Source organism: Rhinolophus sinicus, chromosome 3 (genome assembly GCF_057876585.1).
Source record: "Rhinolophus sinicus isolate RSI-liver-muscle chromosome 3, RSI-T2T, whole genome shotgun sequence".
Taxonomy (NCBI): Eukaryota; Metazoa; Chordata; class Mammalia; order Chiroptera; family Rhinolophidae; genus Rhinolophus; species Rhinolophus sinicus.
In genome coordinates, this window is record NC_142503.1 from 150,968,676 (window position 1) to 150,987,378 (window position 18,703).

At 37.2% G+C, this 18,703-nt stretch overlaps 1 protein-coding gene across 1 annotated transcript in view; it reads left to right on the forward strand.

Moving 5' to 3' along the window:
• The first annotated feature begins 266 nt into the window (after positions 1–266).
• The window catches only part of LIPC (lipase C, hepatic type), a 154,343-nt gene continuing 135,906 nt past the window's right edge, over positions 267–18,703 (forward strand). The window contains exon 1 of the mRNA XM_074327680.2: positions 267–497. The gene's annotated coding sequence lies outside the window, so the exon portion shown is untranslated. The remainder of the gene's footprint in view (positions 498–18,703) is intronic.

Sequence of the window (18,703 nt, forward strand, 5' to 3'; positions counted from 1 at the left end):
GTTTCTACTCTGTCCCTCTTGGTTCTCTGGAGCAGAAGTGAATAAGAATTCCCTTTCTATTCCTAGCAACTTTAATTGAGCAGAGGGTTCAGTTGTGCAGAGGCTGGAGAACTGCTGGAGGGAGAACCACAGGCTGAGAATTAGTCCTCATGTCTGGTTGCCCACCAGATGGCTTTCCTTGGATGAGCAAGTTACATGATCCAGGAAGTAGAAAATCCATCATTGCTTGGTTTGTTTTTCTTAGTTTCAGTTTATCCACGCCTGCTGAGAAGAGCCGAAGCCAACCACGCCTACAGCTTCAATACACATCACGAGAGAAAACAACTTATTTGTACAACCTAAACAGTTAATGAATTAAATGGAAAGCAAGGCTCTGATTCCTGACATGGCTGAATTTAAGTCAAGCTGTGAAACTACACAGTGCAGCCAGAAGTGAAGACGGACCAGTTGAACTGAAACTAAGGGGCACTGGAGCACTGCTTCTCAGCAATTTTATTGTAAGTTATTCCCATGATCTCAAAGAGAAATTTGAGATACAGTTAGAGAAAAGTATGGAGCCGATTACCCCCATTTTGAGCATGGATCTTTGGTTTAAGGAATTTGCTTTATATACTATTGCCAAGAAACTTGTTTTGAATGATATTTCCAGGCATGATGTCTAGAACAGCAAAGAATGACAATTATATTTTACAAATAATAGTTTAATATGCTTTTATTCCTGAGTGTTCTTGATCTCATTTAGTCTTCGCCACAACTCTGTGTGAGGTTGGTACTCCCATTAACACGATTTTACAGATGAAGAAATGGATAACTTCCTCACACAGGAATTAACTAACTTACAGAAAGTCCACAGCCGGTAGCTGAGAGCTCATTTCATATGACTACACTTTCAGCATCCCAAAGGAGTCCATCTTTTTAGGCCATTCATTTCTCAAAAGACAGATTCCCATACTGGGTTAAAACATAAGATCCCAAAAAATGTTTGTTGCTTAAAAATAGGTATCTATAACAAAAAGATGCAGAAATGCTAAAAATAACGAAGTTTTATCGAGGAAACTCCTACCAAAAAAAGTTGATAAAATTGGTAAAGTTGATATCACATAAAAAGATTTTGAAGTCAAAAGGTGGAGGGAGGGTGGAAAGAGGCTTCTGATTATAACGAAAGATATAAAATCAACAGTGAAGGTATGGATTACCAAAGTTAGAAATGCAAAGAGAAATAGAATTTTAAAACAAAATTGTTATGGGAGGTGTTAACTCATCAAGCTAAGACAAAAATTAGACAACCTTAAAATTAAATAGACAAATTTAAAGAGACGAAGATTTAGAAGACATTGAAAATGTGACAAAAATAGATATAAATTTGAAAAGTAACATACAGGCTATGAATACTATACAATTAATAAGTTAGAACCAGTAGATATATATTGAACTTAATAATAATATAGACTCTATATTTTTTTCAATGTATAGCGCGTTGGTACACACAAACTATCTCTCAAATAAGTCCCCAAAAATGAAACAAGAGGAAAATTATATAAATATATTTTCTGAACACAATGCAATAACACTAAATGTTAACAATATAAATAAAAACAATGAAAGGAGCCTTGGGCAAAACAGTGATCTAATCCACAGGCTTGTAGGCAAACAGTCCAGAGTTTGGATTATAATCCCATCCCTTACGGCTGTGTGACTTAGGCAATTTATTAAACCTCTCTGAACCTTGGATTCTTCATCTAAAAATGTAGCTCGACTTTGCAAAGTTGTTACGAATATTAGTTATAAAGTTTGTAAAATAACATGATACTAAGACTTAAAAGAAAGCGGCTAAAACCAAACATTATACAGTATGATGCCATATTTTTAATATACTCACATTTCATTTAACCAGAAAAAAGGTCCAGATTTTTGTTGATTGAAAGCAAAAGTCTGAAAAATATGCACCTAAATACTAACAGTGGTTATCTCTATCCTCTGAGATGCCTGGCGATTTTTATTATTTTGCTTTATTTTTCTACTACAAATATATAAGTGTACAATAAAATAATAAATATGAAAATAAATATGTACTTCTTTAGAACATAGTACAAGAAGAAAATAAATATTAGTACATTTAGTGCCCTATATGTGGTAGTTGCTGTAACCAAGTAGCCATTTCAGTTGTTACCACTGTCATCATCTTTATTGTAAATTTTAAAATACTCTCAATCTCTCTCTCTCTCTCTCTATATATATATATGTATACATATGTGTACATATGTATACATATATACACAGAATATATACAATATATTTAAAATAAAGTGTAAATTTAAATTAATTCAATTTAAATAACTATTAATTCTTTCACTTTTGTTTCAACTTTTGAGTTCAACTTTTGTTTCAAAATGTGTCAGAAATCCACAAAAAACAAAAAGTTGATATTTTGACTGTTTTATGCATTCAATAATAACAATTTAAGCTACTTTGTATATAAATGACATTATTTTATGCATAAAAATATCGGATATATTTATTCAGATGTATCCGACTGGCAGCAAAAGGGTTAATTATAAATTTAAATATAGATTATATAAATTTATTTATTTAAATATAAATTACATGTATATTGGGATAACTGACAGCTTGAATATGGACTATGAAATTAGATGATCATGTTGTATCAATATGAAATCTCTTGATTTTCTTAACTGTTAAATGTCTTGATTTTTATTAGAGAAATTGTCTCAGTAAATGTAATTGAAGTATTTAGGTAGGTGGGTATGTATGTACGTCTGCAACTAATTCTCGAATGGTGCAGAAAAAAACTCATATAGAGAGAATGAATGATAAAATACTCAGGGAAAATATAAACAAACAAAACATAAACAAATGGTCAATCTGGGTAAAGGGTGTACAGGAGTTCTTCATGCTAATCTTTTAATATTTTTGTAAGTTTAAAATTACATAAAAAGAACCATTTACCACAAAAACAAACAAATGGGTGACAACTTCTAACAACAGCAACAAAAGTTCTCCTAAGCAACAAAGTTAAGTAGGAAATTAAGAACATGGTAATAACTTTGGAGTATTATAAAACTGAAAATACCATCTATCAAAAGTGAGGGGGTTATGAACAAATCAGGGCCCAAAGGTAAAGATGGAGATGCATTTTAGAAATATAAAATAAGTGAACTAAGCACTTGATTTAAAATTTTATAAAAAGAAGAGAATCAACATAAGGTAAAATAAAAAGAAAATAATGAAGATGAAGGACAGGAAAAAACTGAAAAACAGAAAACCAGTGGATATAAATAAATTTAAATGCTCATTCTCTGAAAAGATTATAAAATAGATTAAACCCCTTGGAAATATAGTAAATAAAAGAAAAGGTATATATCAACAAAATAAAAAAAACAAGACTGGTAATTTAACAATTGATATAAAGGATTTTAAAATATAAATGACTGCAATGCACAGTTTATGATAATCAATTCAAAATATTTAGCCAAACGGACAATACAAAATATAAACTATAAAATTGGCAAAACAAGATGTAGAAAACATGAAAATAATGATGAAGGAGAAGGAAACTGAGAAAGTTATTAAAGAAATACCTCATCCACCAATAGAAATATGACCTAAACGAATTTACTGAGAAATATTTCCACACAATCAAGAAACAAATTTTTCCATATTATGTAATCAGTTCCAAATCATGGATAAACAAGATCTGATACCCAATTCATCCTAGGAGATAAGTATCATACTCATCCACAACCCTGTGAAAAATACCACACACACACACACACACACACACACACACACACACACGCACAAATACGTCTTAGGATGACAAATGTGCACCAGTGCCAATTCCAATAAAACTGGTTGGAAAAGATTAGAACCTGGCTCAGGCACATAGTAGATTTTCTAAAAATAATTGTTGGATAAGTAAATAAATGAATATATGGGTACATGAATGAAGAGATTAATGCGGTCAATTTGCAATGTCTACTAAGGGATGAGAAGCAGGAATGGCATGTGCATACCATCTATTTGCTAACTCTTATTAATCACTTCATCCATGTCAGGCCCAGTAAACATAGGCAGAAAAATCATTTTTATTATAAATGCGCTCACAGACTGCAGCCGTAACAAGAGTGCATGGTGACCAATAAAAGTAAATTCTAGGAAAGCTGAACGATTACAACAAATTACAGAACATCTTTTATAAAAGAATTGCTAATTTTGGGGGTGATGAGACTTAAAAGAAAAATTGAAGAAATGAAGACACTAAGGATTTGAGAGTGAGAGAATATACCATCCCAAAATATGTCAATTTGGCATAAGGATTATTTTGAGCTAAAAGCATTTGGAAAAAAAGAGATTCAAGAAGGGTATCCTAATCTCCCGTTTTCTTCCGAAAATTCCCCTGTGAAAGATGCCCTCCCAGTACAGGGGGTGGGGGAAGGAGGGGGAAAGGAACGTGCTTCAATAAGGAAAAGAGCCGAGAAAATACTGTACAAATAGACATTGTTACAATAATTCTGATCTTCCTTTAGCCTTCCTATATAGTTTACTTTCCCTTTTTGTTCAACCCAGTATAAAAGCATGTAGATTTTGCCATTTCTTTGGGTCTTCATTTCCTTATGAAGGCTCCTGTGTCATGTAAAACATACTACCAAAGTGTATGCTTTTCTCCTGTTAGTCTGTCTTATGTCAGTTTCATTCTCAGGGCACAGCCAAAAGCTCCCTAAGAGGGCAAGGCAAGATTTTGTCTTCTCTACAGGATTGTTCTGGACAGAAAAGACTGATGAATCTGACTACATGAAAATTTAAAACTCTGTTCAACCAAAAACTCCACAGGCAATGTGAAAAGACAAAATGCAAACTGAGAGAGGATATTTGCAAAACATGTAATACAACCGTAGAAAATTACAATCAGTAAGAAAAACACTAATGAAATAGTAGAAAGATAGGCAAAAGGAGACGTCATCAAAATGGCGGCGTGAGGTGAGCCTCTGTAAAGCTCTCCTGGAATTTACAACTAATCGAACAACAATAATTCCACAAAGGACTCCCTGCACAGCAGACAGGCAAGACAAAGAGGCCCACTACTGAATTTACCTACAGGTGGGCGAATCGCGCGAGCGGGGGAAGAGGGAAGGGAGAAGTGCAGAGACGGAACCACGCGGGCGCAGGACGCAGACCTAGCTCAGTGCTCCGAGCTCGCTGCATTCCCAGAACTACCGCAGCTGCAGGAGAGGGAAGAACTCAGACTGCTAGGGCTCTGCTTATGGCCCACAGGGCTGAGGGGGCAGCATATAACACGGCTGAACCCAACGCTCACGGCAGAGACCTCGGAGAAAAGACTGAGGGAAAAAGGCTGAAAACGGTGGTTTAAGCCCGCACTGCCGAGCAGAGAACGGAGCCTTAGGCACTGAGACTAGCCGCCCCCTCTCTACCCTCCCAGAGCTCGCCCCGCCCCCACCTGCCTGGTGCTAGGAGCAGAACAGTAGCAGTGTCAGATCAAAAGAACAAAATATTTGCTGTTCTGAGAACTGTGGACCGCAGACACAGATTCACAGCCCAACTAGTTCTGGCAAAGGGGAGGGAGCTGTGGAAGCAGGACCAGCTGTGGTGGTGGTCTCCGCCATTGCTCTGGGCCACCTCTCACAACTCATCCCGCCCCTGGCCCCACATATCTGGGCGGATCCCTGCAGGAGTAAACAGAACTGCTGAAACATAAGGGCTCTGAATCTGGTGCAGGAAGAGATTTGGAACTTCAAAAGCTCTCCGCATACCCATCAGGACACTGCGCCCTGTGACCTAGGTGAACTATTAACAGAGGAGAAGCCTGTCTCCCAGGGAATCCCCCCATTGTGTGAGAAGTTGGAATAGTGCAGAGAAAACATAGAACCACCGTGTGACAGAGAAAAAAAAGGCTGCGGTAGGAGAAAAAATAAAACATTCTACCAACAAGTACTGGAAAACAAAAGAAAGACCTCTTCCTATCAACCTGTTGCAGAAGCCACTCCTGTAGATGTCTAGAAAGAGAAATAGTAAATCAGTAATTGCCACGAATAACCAAGGCAACAAGACAGCTCAGAAAGAAAGTGAAAAGTCTCCAGAAGAGGAACTTAAAGGCATGGAAATATGTGACTTAAATGACAGAGAATTCAAGATTGCAGTTCTGAAAAAACTCAATGAGATGCAAGAAAACACAGAAAGGCAGTTAAATGAACTCAGAAACACAATCAAAGAACAGCATGAGCATTTTACAAAAGAGATTGAAATTTTAAAAAAGAACCAAATAGAATTTCTGGAGATTAAGAACTCAATGGAAGAAATTAAGAATGAAATAACCAGCGCAGGTAGTAGAGTTGACCAGATGGAGGAAAGAATCAGTGACATCGAAGATAGAAACCGGGAAATTACACAGATGGAAGAAGAAAGAGACTTGAGACTTAAAAGAAATGAAAGAACTCTGCAAGAACTTTCTGACTCCTTCAGAAAGAGCAATATAAGAATAATGGGCATACCAGAAGGAGAAGAAAGAGAGAAGGGAACAGAGAATATATTCAAACAAATTGTCGATGAGAACCTCCCAAACTTGTGGACAGAACTGGACCCTCGAATCCAAGAAGCAAATAGAACACCTAATTACCTCAATCCCAACAGGCCTTCTCCAAGGCACATTGTACTGAAGCTGTCTAAAATCAACGACAAAGAAAGAATCCTCAAGGCAGCCAGGGAAAAGAAGACGGTAACTTACAAAGGAAAGTCCATTAGATTATCATCAGATTTTTCAGCAGAAACTCTACAAGCCAGGAGGGAGTGGAACCAAATATTCAAACTATTGAAAGAGAGAAATCATGAGCCAAGAATAATATATCCAGCAAAGATATCCTTTAGATATGAAGGAGGAATAAAGACCTTTCCAGACATACAGAAGCTGAGGGAATTTTCTAATACACGACCTGCACTACAAGAAATACTAAAGGAGGCTATTCAACCACCATCAACAGGGACAATTTGTGGCAACCAAAACATAAAAAGGGGGAGAGTAAAGGCCTGAACCGGAATATGGGAATGGAGAAAGTAAGCATACTGAAGAAAATGGAATACTCTAAATATCAAACTTTCTTTTACATAAACTTAAGGGTAACCACTCAAAAAAAAATCCAGAACTGAAATATATACTGTAATAAAAGAAGAAACAGAGGGAAACATCACAGAATACCACCACACAGAAATAATAGACAACAACAAAAAGGCAAAGAAACAATGGAGACACAGCCTTACCAGAAAACTAAAGATAGAATGACAGAAAATCCTCACATATCAATAATCACCCTAAATGTAAATGGACTGAACTCACCAATAAAAAGATACAGAGTAGCAGATTGGATAAAAAAACTAAACCCAATCATATGCTGTCTCCAAGAGACACATCTCAGCTACAAGGACAAGCATAGACTCAAAGTGAAAGGGTGGAAATTGACACTCCAAGCAAATGGTACCCAGAGAAAATCAGGTGTAGCCATAATGATATCAGATGAAACAGACTTCAAGGTGAAAAAGATAACAAGAGACAAAGATGGACATTTCGTAATGGTGAAGGGGACTGTACAACAAGAAGACATAACAGTCATCAATATTTATGCCCCCAATCAGGGAGCACCGAAATACACCAAGCAACTACTAACAGAACTAAAGGGAGAAATTGACCAAAACACAATTATACTAGGGGACTTAAATACATCATTGACAGCTATGGATAGATCATCCAAACAGAAAATAAATAACGAAATAGTAGCCCTAAATGACACATTAGATGAAATGGACATAATTGACATTTATAGAGCACTTCATCCTAAAACATCAGACTATACATTCTTTTCTAGTGTACACGGAACATTCTCAAGGATAGACCATATATTGGGACATAAAATCAGTCTCAACAAATTTAAAAAGATTGAAATCATACCATGCATATTCTCTGATCACAAGGCTTTGAAATTGGATATCAACTGTAAAAAGAAAGCGGGAAAAAACACAAATACATGGAGACTAAACAACATACTTTTAAAGAAGGACTGGGTCAAAGAAGAAATTAGAGGAGAGATCAAAAGATACATAGAAACAAATGACAATGAAAATACATCCTACCAAAATTTTTGGGATGCAGCGAAAGCAGTTTTAAGAGGGAAATTTATCTCATTACAGGCCTATCTCAAGAAACAAGAAAACTCCCAAATAAATAACCTCATGTTGCACCTTAAAGAACTAGAAAAAGAAGAACAAGTAAAACCCAAGGTCAGCAGAAGAAAGGAAATAACAAAAATTAGAGCAGAACTAAATGAAATAGAGAACAAAAAGACAATAGAAAAAATTAATGTCACAAAGAGCTGGTTCTTTGAGAAGATTAACAAAATTGACAAACCCTTGGCTAGACTTACTAAGATAAAAAGAGAGAAGACACTGATTAACAAAATCAGAAACGTAAAAGGGGAAGTTATCACGGACACCACAGAAATACAAAGGATCATCCAAGAATACTATGAAGGACTATATGCCACCAAATTCAACAACCTAGAAGAAATGGACAAGTTCTTAGAAACATATAGCCTTCCAAGGCTGAACCATGAAGAACTGGAAAATCTAAACAGACCGATCACCAGTAACGAAATTGAATCAGTCATCCAAAACCTTCCCAAAAGCAAAAGTCCGGGACCAGATGGCTTCACTAGTGAATTCTACCAAACCTTCAAAGAGGATTAATACCAATTCTGCACAAACTCTTCCAAAAAATTGAAGAAGAAACAGTACTCCCCAACTCATTTTATGAGGCCAACATTACCCTGATACCAAAACCTGGTAAGGACAGCACAAAAAAAGAAAACTACAGACCAATATCTCTGATGAATACCGATGCAAAAATCCTAAATAAAATTCTAGCAAATCGAATACAACAATGCATTAAAAAGATTATTCATCACGACCAAGTAGGGTTCATCCCCGTGGCACAAGGATGGTTCAACATACGCAAATCCATCAATGTGATACATCATATAAACAAAATAAAGAACAAAAATCATATGATTATATCAATTGATGCAGAAAAAGCATTTGACAAGATACAACATCCATTTATGATTAAAACACTTAATAAAATAGGTATAGAAGGAAAATACCTTAACATAATAAAGGCCATATATGACAAGCCCTCAGCTAATATCATAATTAATGGTGAAAAACTGAAGCCCTTTGCTCTACGTTCAGGAACACGACAGGGCTACCCCCTATCACCTCTGCTTTTCAACATAGTGTTGGAAGTCCTTGCCAGAGCAATCAGGCAAGAGAAAGAAATAAAAGGCATCCAAATTGGGAATGAAGAAGTTAAATTATCACTCTTTGCAGATGACATGATGCTATATATAGAAAACCCTAAAGACTCCACCAAAAAGCTATTAGAAATAATCAACAAATACAGTAAAGTTGCTGGCAACAAAATCAACGTACAAAAGTCCATTGCTTTCCTATATACTAACAATGAAATCTCAGAAAAAGAAATACAAAAAACAATTCCTTTTGCAATTGCAGCAAAAAGAATAAAATACCTAGGAATAAACTTAACCAAGGATGTGAAAGACCTATATGCTGAAAACTAGAAGACATTTTTGAAAGAAATTGAAGACACAAAGAAATGGAAAGACATTCGTTGCTCATGGATTGGAAGAATCAACATAGTTAAAATGGCCATATTACCCAAAGCAATATACAGATTTAATGCAATCCCCATCAAAATCCCAATGGCATTTTTTAAAGAAATAGAACAAAAAATCATCAGATTTGTTTGGAACCACAAAAAAACCCCGAATAGCCAAACCAATCTTAAGAAAAAAGAACAATAATGGAGGTATCACACTTCCTGACTTTCGCTTGTACTACAGGGCTACAATAATCAAAACAGCATGGTATTGACAGAAAAACAGACACATAGACCAATGGAATAGAATTGAGAACCCAGAAATAAAACCACATAAAAATAGACAGATAATTTTTGACAAAGAAGCTAAAAACATACAATGGAGGAAAGACAGCCTCTTCAATAAATGGTGCTGGGAGAATTGGAAAGCCACGTGCAAAAGAATGAAACTGTACTGCTATCTGTCACCATGTACCAAAATTAATTCAAAATGGATCAAAGACTTAAGCATAAGACCTGACACAATAAACTGCATAGAAGAAAACATAGGTACTAAACTTATGGACCTTGGGTTCAAAGAGCATTTTATGAATTTGACTCCAAAGGCAATGGAAGTAAAAGCTAAAATAAATGAATGGGACTATATGAAACTTAAAACCTTCTGCACAACAAAAGAAACCATCGACAAAATAAAGAGGCAACCAACTGAATGGGAGAAGATTTTTGCAAACAGTGCCTCCAATAAGGGGCTAATATCCAAAATATACAAGCAACTCAACAGCAAAAAAACAAACAACCCAATTGAAAAATGGGCAGAGGACCTGAAGAGACATTTCTCCAAACAGGACATACAAATGACAAATAGACATATGAAAAAATGCTCAACATCACTAATCATCAGAGAAATGCAAATCAAAACCACAATGAGATATCACCTCACCCCAGTCAGAATGGCTATCATCAACAAGACAAAGAGTAACAAGTGTTGGAGAGGCTGTGGAGAAAAAGGAACCCTCATACACTGTTGGTGGGAATGCAGACTGGTGCGGCCATTATGGAAGGCAGTGTGGAGATTCCTCAAAAAATTACAAATAGAAATACCATATGACCCAGCAATCCCTCTCCTGGATATCTACCCAAAAAATCTGAAAACATTTATACATAACGACTCGTGTGCTCCAATGTTCATTGCAGCTCTGTTTATGATGGCCAAGACATGGGAACAACCAAAATGTCCTTCGATAGATGAATGGATAAAGAAGTTGTGGTATATATACACAATGGAATACTATTCAGCGGTAAGAAAAGATGATATAGGAACATTTGTGACAACATGGATGGATCTTGAGAGTATAATGCTAAGTGAAATAAGTCAGACAGAAAAAGCAGAGAACCATGTGATTTCACTGATATGTGGTATATAAACCAAAAACAACAAAAGAACAAGACAAACAAATGAGAAACAAAAACTCGTAGACACAGACAATAGTTTAGTAGTTACCAGAGGGTAAGGGGCTGGGGGGTGAGAGATGAGGGTAAGGGGGATCAAATATATGGTGATGGAAGGAGAATTGACTCTGGGTGGTGAACACACAATGGGATTTATAGATGATGCAATACAGAATTGTACACCTGAAATCTATGTAATTTTACTAACAATTGTCATCCCAATAAATTAAAAAAAAAAGATAGGCAAAATATATGAACAAACAATTCATAGCAGAGGAAATTTAAATAACCAATGGCACACATAAAAAGATGCTCATCCTTACCAGTAATTAGAGAGATGAAAATTAAGACAATGAGTTAACATTGTACATTGGTGATGATGTAGAAGAATTGGAGAAACATTCACATTTTGCTGATGATGTGTTCATTGATGTAACCATTTTGGAGACTAAATTGTCAACATCATGCAACACTGAAGAGATCCATTATCTTACAACCCAGCAATTTCACGTCTAAGAGTAAACTCTGGAAGCTCTCACTTGTGGACTATGCAAGTCCATTGCAACATTGTAATAGTAAAAAACAAACAAACAAAAAGTAAACCACACAAATATCCATCAATAGGACAAATTGTGATACGTTCACGCAAAGGGGCCATTTATAGCAGTTTTATCAATAGAGGTAAATCTCAAAAATGTAAGGCTGAGTGTAAAAAGAAGTTGCAGATAAACAAGAGTATCAAAATGTGTAAATATAGAAAATAATGCCATATATTTTATAGCTACATACATATGGTGTAAACATATACAAAGGTGAGAATCATAGGCACCAAACTCAGGATAGCGTTACCTTTGAAGAGGGGGAAAATGAGATTAGATTGGAAAGAGTTACATAGCTATACAGGTATTCTTCTTAACAAAGATAGTAAGCATATGTGGAAAATGTTAGGAGTTGATTAATTTAAGTACCAAGGTGATATCCATAAATATCCACTACACTGTGTACTTGAAATCATTTAAAAAATTTTAAATGAGCACCTCAATTTTAAAATATATAATAAATACAAAGACATATACACTAGTATACACGACATATAAATATCATTAATTGGTAATTCATAAAGAAAGAAAATGTCCAATAAAAATGGGGGTAGTAGTAAATTCAACTTTAACTCACCATTGAAAAAACAAAATATGCATGTACCATTTTGGCTTATCAATTCAGCATGAAATTGCAAAAGTGTTAATAGCTAAAGTTAACAAGGAGAAAGGGTGGAGTGAGTGGGAAAGCACATCCATTCACTGTTGATGGGACCTTAAAATAATATAAATTTACTTAATTTAGCAGTATATGTGAAAAAGCAAATAAAAATACACACACACATATATTTATAACCTTTGCCTCAGCAATTCTACTTTAAGAAATTTAAGCACAGCAGGTGATCAGAAATGTGGACCAAGATTTATGTTTAATTATGTTTATAGCAGCGTTATTCATAATAATGATATCTTAGATCCATTAAAGTTAATAGAAAAACAATAGGGAATTAAGTCAATTATGGTACATCTATAAATGTAATTTATAGCTACTTTGAATAATATTTTAAAAGAATATTTAATGCCACTGAAACGTCATTAATATGTTGTTAAGACAGGCTTTTAAGAGTTGGTACAGTATGTTTGCAGCTACATTTTTTAAAATAAATATATAGACAGGAAAAATAATTTGGATGCATCCACATCAAAATGTCAACAGTGGTTACCTCTGGATGGTGAAATTATAGACCGTCCTCATCATGTATTTTTAAAATTAAATTTATTGGGTTAACATTGGTTAATAATGTGGGAGGGGTTTACTCTTCATTTTCTTATTGTGATAAACAGTTATTGATTTTACAATAGAAAAAGGTTTTAAAAATAAAACATTCACCAAAATAACTTTTGGTTGATTAAAAGCTTAAATATAAAATCTAATTATGGAAGAATTTGCAAAACATTGAAAAAAATGTTTATCACCTCTCTGAGGGAATTTTAACTTTCTTGGCTTTGAAGCAACTTAAGTCATTGCACTATAAAAATTAGCATTACTAAAGATTTTTTTAAGAGGGAGACTATTTCTATCAAACATTACAAAGAATTAAGATCTATCATAAATAGCTAATTCAAATTTGTAAAACAAATGTCAAGATTCCAAAAGATAAATAGGTAAAAGACAGGACCATTCCCACAAGGGAAATAGAATTAGTAGACAAACAGTGGGAAAGAGTTAATTCTCTCTAGAAATCAAAGAAATGTAAATGAAAGCAGTCCTAAGATGACAATCTACATATTCTGAAAGAACCCTGCCCCCCAAAAAAAAGTTGAATGTCAATATCCAATGCTGGTGAAGCTGCCCAGAAATTGATTCATACATTCATTTACAACCCTTTCACTCCCACCCTTTAGGTAGAATGTTACCATTACAATTTTATTTGGCTAAATAAATAGATGTTTTTATTACCATTAAGAAATTTATTTATTACCATTACCATTTTTGGCAAAAACAAAATGGTCTCTCCTCATCTCCTGACTTCTAAATGTTGGAACTCCCACGTTTCAGCTCTTTGGCCCCTTCCCTTTTCCATCCAGACGCACTGTTTGAAAGATGTCACCTATATACGGGGTCAGACAATGAAGTTCGCATTGTCTGAACTTGTTGCAATGATGTTGCTAGCCTTTTTTGATAGCAGAGGGATTATTCATTATGAATTTGTACCAAATGAGCAAACATTTAGCCAAGTTTACTATTTGGAAGTGCTGAAAAGGCTGCATGAAAAAGTTAGATGACCTGAACTTTTCACCAACAATTCATGGCTCTTGCATCACAACAATGCACCAGCTCACATGGCACTCACTGTCTATGAGGGAGTTTTTAGCCAGTAAATAGATAACTGTATTGGAACACCCTCCCTATTCACCTGATCTGGCCCCCAATGACTTCTTCAAAGGGAAGACATTTTGATAACATTCAGGACATCAAGGGTAATACAACAGCTCTGATGGCCTTTCCAAAAAAAGAGTTCCAAAATGGCTTTGAAGGCTGGACTAGGCTCTGGCATCAGTGCATAGCTTCCCAAGGGGAGTACTTCAAAGGTGACTGTATTGATATTCAGCCATGAGGTGTGTAGCACTTTTTCTAGGATGAGTTCACGAACTTAATTGTCAGAACTCATACTCAGACCTCTCTCCTCATGAGTCTCCAGGGAGAAAGCAAGACCAGAGCAGAGATGTTTCCTGTGCTCAGGGGTGGGTGAGGATGGGTGTGACGTGGAATCTGAGGACAGTTCAAGGCTCTGAACTCATTCAAAGAGGCAGTGAAGACAAGAGGGACCAACAAAGAAAGTCAGAGAGACACCTAAAGTGAGCTTTATCGTAAAATTAATCCCTTATATGAATCAAACATCCCAGCCTTTATGTGTTAGGGTGAGGTCCCCAGGAATTTCCTAATTGCAGTAGCCCTGGGCTCGCCTGAATGCCACCAAATCACACTGCCCTTGACCCTCACCTCCAAAGCCTAAGGGAATCATTTTGTGAGGTTGTCCACTCATGTGTCAGCCTCCTCCCGGAAGCCTGTAAACCACCTAATGTGGACACCTCAGCACTCCCTCCATCCCTTTGAGGATAACCCTACCCTGCTGGGCCCTGAGGCGTTTCCCTCTGCTGGTGGCCACTTGGGTCCCTGTGGGGACAAAGCACGTTCTGCTCTGAGGCCAGGACTGCTAGGGCCCCCAAGTCTCACAGGATCTCTTTGATCCACTAACATATTGATCCACACGACCTCACATGTGTCGTCCCATGTGTCATTTTTGACCATCCTTTATTCTCGTGAGGTAGGTATCACACGTTTCATTATCCCCATTGTCTAGAAGTTTAAGATTTACCCAAGGCAGAGCTGGGCTCAAACCCATACCATCTACCCTTAAATCCATGTCTCTCTGCATGGCACCAAGTTTGGCCAAGGTTGGGTCTTGCTACCATTTCAACCTACCATTAACAGCCTACCATTTGCTTGTTTTATATTGCCTGTGAAAAATGAACAAGGGAAGTTTGTTTGTTTGTTTGTTTGTTTGTTTGTTTGTTTGTTTGTTTAATCAAGAGCTAAGAAAAGCAGTTTTGCTTTAGAGATATGATAGCAAAAAGAAAGAGTCTCTGAAGGCAGGGAGCCCTCTGTAAATATGATTGTGTTCTCGCAGTTCCAAGATCCCAATTACACACTGGCTGACCTCTGACATCTAATCACTCTTGTTTCCTAAGGCATCAAAAGGACGGTTTTTTCCCCCAAGAGTCCTTCGTGTAGCCTGACAGCCAAGCCAGATGAGGTGATTGGAATGGAAGTGTGGAGTGAAAAATGGTTATCTCCAGGGTATCACTCCAGTGGCCATAAATTTAAAGGAAGCCTAAACCCAGCAGTAGTTTCATCCTCCCCTCCCCAAACTTGGCCTCGAGGTAAATAAAGCTCCTTCCCCAGCATGCCTCAGTCAGAGCAAACACCTTCTCCTCCCCGCAGCAGGCAAGCAGGTAGCTAAGGATAGGGGAAGTGTGCCTGCGGGACTCACCTGAATAATCTGACCGTTTCTCAAAGCAGTAGAACTGAAATTGGGAACGATGAGGTCAAATCCTCACAGGCATCCTGACCCAGAGACATGAAGGAGTTCCTTTTGGGGGTTGAGGGGATCTCCCCTCACCAGACCCAAAGGGAAAAAACAGACCTCCTGAAGGTGGGTTTGCACCATCTCTACCCTGGGCAGGCCTGTGTGGAAGATGTTCTCTGGTGCCCAGTACACACTGCCCCCAGGGGCACACGGACCCTCTGGCCCCTGGTCGTGGGCCCTGGATTCTCAGGAGCATCAGGCTGGGGATAGACTCACCACCAGTTCCTAGTCCTGACTGGTGGTTACCTCTCCAGGCTATCCCACTTTAGAGCCTGTTTTCTTTGGACATTAACCTGAGAAAAGGAACCAAATTTTACATTTAAATTCAGGGTTAGCTGGTCCAAGACAGGTGATGGGAATTACTCAAAAAAGAAGAAAGCAAAAAAAAAAAAATTTTTTTGGAGGGGGGTGTGTATGTTATTTTTTAAGTAGAAAGGAATGTATAACAATTTATATAGTTAATTTCAAAATCAACAACAGGAAACATACACCTTACCTCTATATATTTTTTCAAAACCTTATTGTAGGGGAGAAAAACTTTTCTTCCTTTCTAGTTTCCTTAGCTGGCTGAATAATTAAATTGACATAAGACAGACTAACAGGAGAAAAAACACATTTAATTTCATATGCATAGGAGCCTCACAACAAAGACATAAAAGACTCCCAGGCAGTCGGAGATTGAGGCTTATATGCCATCCTGAGTAAGAAGGGGTTAGGGGTCTGGGATGTCAAAGGGGAAGGAAAACAATTCACAGAAAGAGCAAATGTTTGGTAAACAAGTGTTTGCCATGTGTGCAGAGAGGTCTTTTTGATGTAAACAGTCACCTCAGGTAACAGCTCTCCTCCTGGTACAGGCCCCCTATCTAAATTCTTTTAGGCAGTTAAGGGGGAGGTAAAAAGCTCTTCTTTAGTCTGTTGGGCCTTGATTGTCTTCATCTCCAAATAATCCACGTGCCACAGTAGAAGATTCTGGGACAGCCTGCCCTGAACCCCATCACTATAAATAGTTCTATTCTTTATTATAGTCAGTTAAATGGGTAGAGAAAGAGAAAGGGAAGGAATGTATATGAGCAGGAAAAATAAAAAGCACGACAAAAGACTGTAATCAATAAAAATAATAACAGCTGATATGTGTTGTACTGGGCACTGTGCTAAGTACAGTTCATGGATTTTCTCATTCAGGCTTCCTTCAAACCCTGTGAGGTAAATGCCCCTGTTTTAGAGTGGGGAAACTGAGACACAAAGATTTTAAATAATTTGCCCACTATGGGGCCAAAAAGAGAGAAGCCAGCCTAGAAATCCAGTTCTCTATTATCACAAAGCCTCTACTCAGGAGACAAAGATATAAAAAGAGGCAGCCTTTCCTCGGGAAGGAATCCTATCCAGTTATCTTTAGTATTCTGTAGCTAAGTACTGTTTCTTTATCATTTCTTAACAATAGGAATTACAGGGAGAAATTTGGTGCCTCAATGGAAAACCAGCATTGTCTACACATAGCGCGGCCTCTTGGGTTATCTGATTCTAGTGTTCGTTGCCCTTGAGGCATTTTACAACACTGTACATTACAGGTAACAATAGCAAGACAAAATGCAAATTATGTCCTGTCCTGTCAAGGTTCCACTGACTTCCCTCCCACACTGTGGAAGAAATATTTTTGCTTCCATTTGCACATTCATTTCAGCATTCCTCTATCCATATAAATATGTGGAGGCTTTTGGGTTCTCCTTGGAATTGGTTATAACGCCCTTACCAGCTTTCTCACCAATGAGCTAAAAAAATACCACCTGTTCATTTTTATATCTGAATGAGAGTCGCAATTTTACCTTTTTTTAAAAAATTATCTCTGAACAGAATTATCAAAGCATCTCATTGTTGCTTTCTGGAGGCCCCTAGGCATGATCTAATCCAAATGGTTTCAAGAGTAACTGGATGACTGATGGTGGTGTGTAAATTGGATCTTTCATAGCCATCTCACCCTGACAATTTCCTGCCAAGCACTCTGTTTGGTTCATGACAAAGCTTCATGAGCAAAGGCTCTAGTGCCCTTATCTTGGATTGGATCTTTTGCTATGTCTCATGGGCGATTTCAGGCTATCTCTATTAAATAGCTGAAAAAGGGCTTGAGAACTTTTGTTTTGAAAGTAATAATAATAATAAAAATAAAACATGATCTATGTCATTATCTGCAGTGCAAGAGCACAACACAATTGCGTTTTCGTTTTTGTTTTTTTCAATTTAGGCACATGAGGATCTCACAGCCAATTCCTACCTTCCTTGGCACAACTAATTTTGTTGTGTGAGCTTCCCATTCCACCACTTACCAGGGTGTGGATTTAGGCAACTCAGTAACCTCCCTAAGCCTCAGTTTTCTTCTCTCTACATAGGGAATTGTCATAGTTGACTCATAGGATTGTTCCTGAGGTTTCAATCAGATCACATAGAGACTATGGCATCTTTGGGAGTTGGCCCCTAAACTGTTAATCCCTGACTTGTAGGCCTGTCTAGGAATCAATGAGTAATCACGTCAGCAAGATATGCTGTCAGTGGGGAAAATGATGAGTCAGCAGCAGCAGTGGAAGCCGATCACTGGGACGGGTTTCTGATTTCTTGCAGCCAAAGTCTTCATGTTCTAAGCCCAGAAAGCCTTTGTAAGATGAGTATGTGATATGGTTCGAATACCAGCTGCTGCAGAGAGACTTGGGCCATTTCAATCTTAGCACTGCCCCAGCTTTGCCTAACACCCAGGATGGAGACTGTGCCCTTGGGTATCCCATAATTAGAAATACTGGGACCTAAAAAAGGGGCAGCATGCTGATGGCCCACCTTCTCAAACTGTGCCCTTGGTTTGCTGCAATTCTCCAATTCAG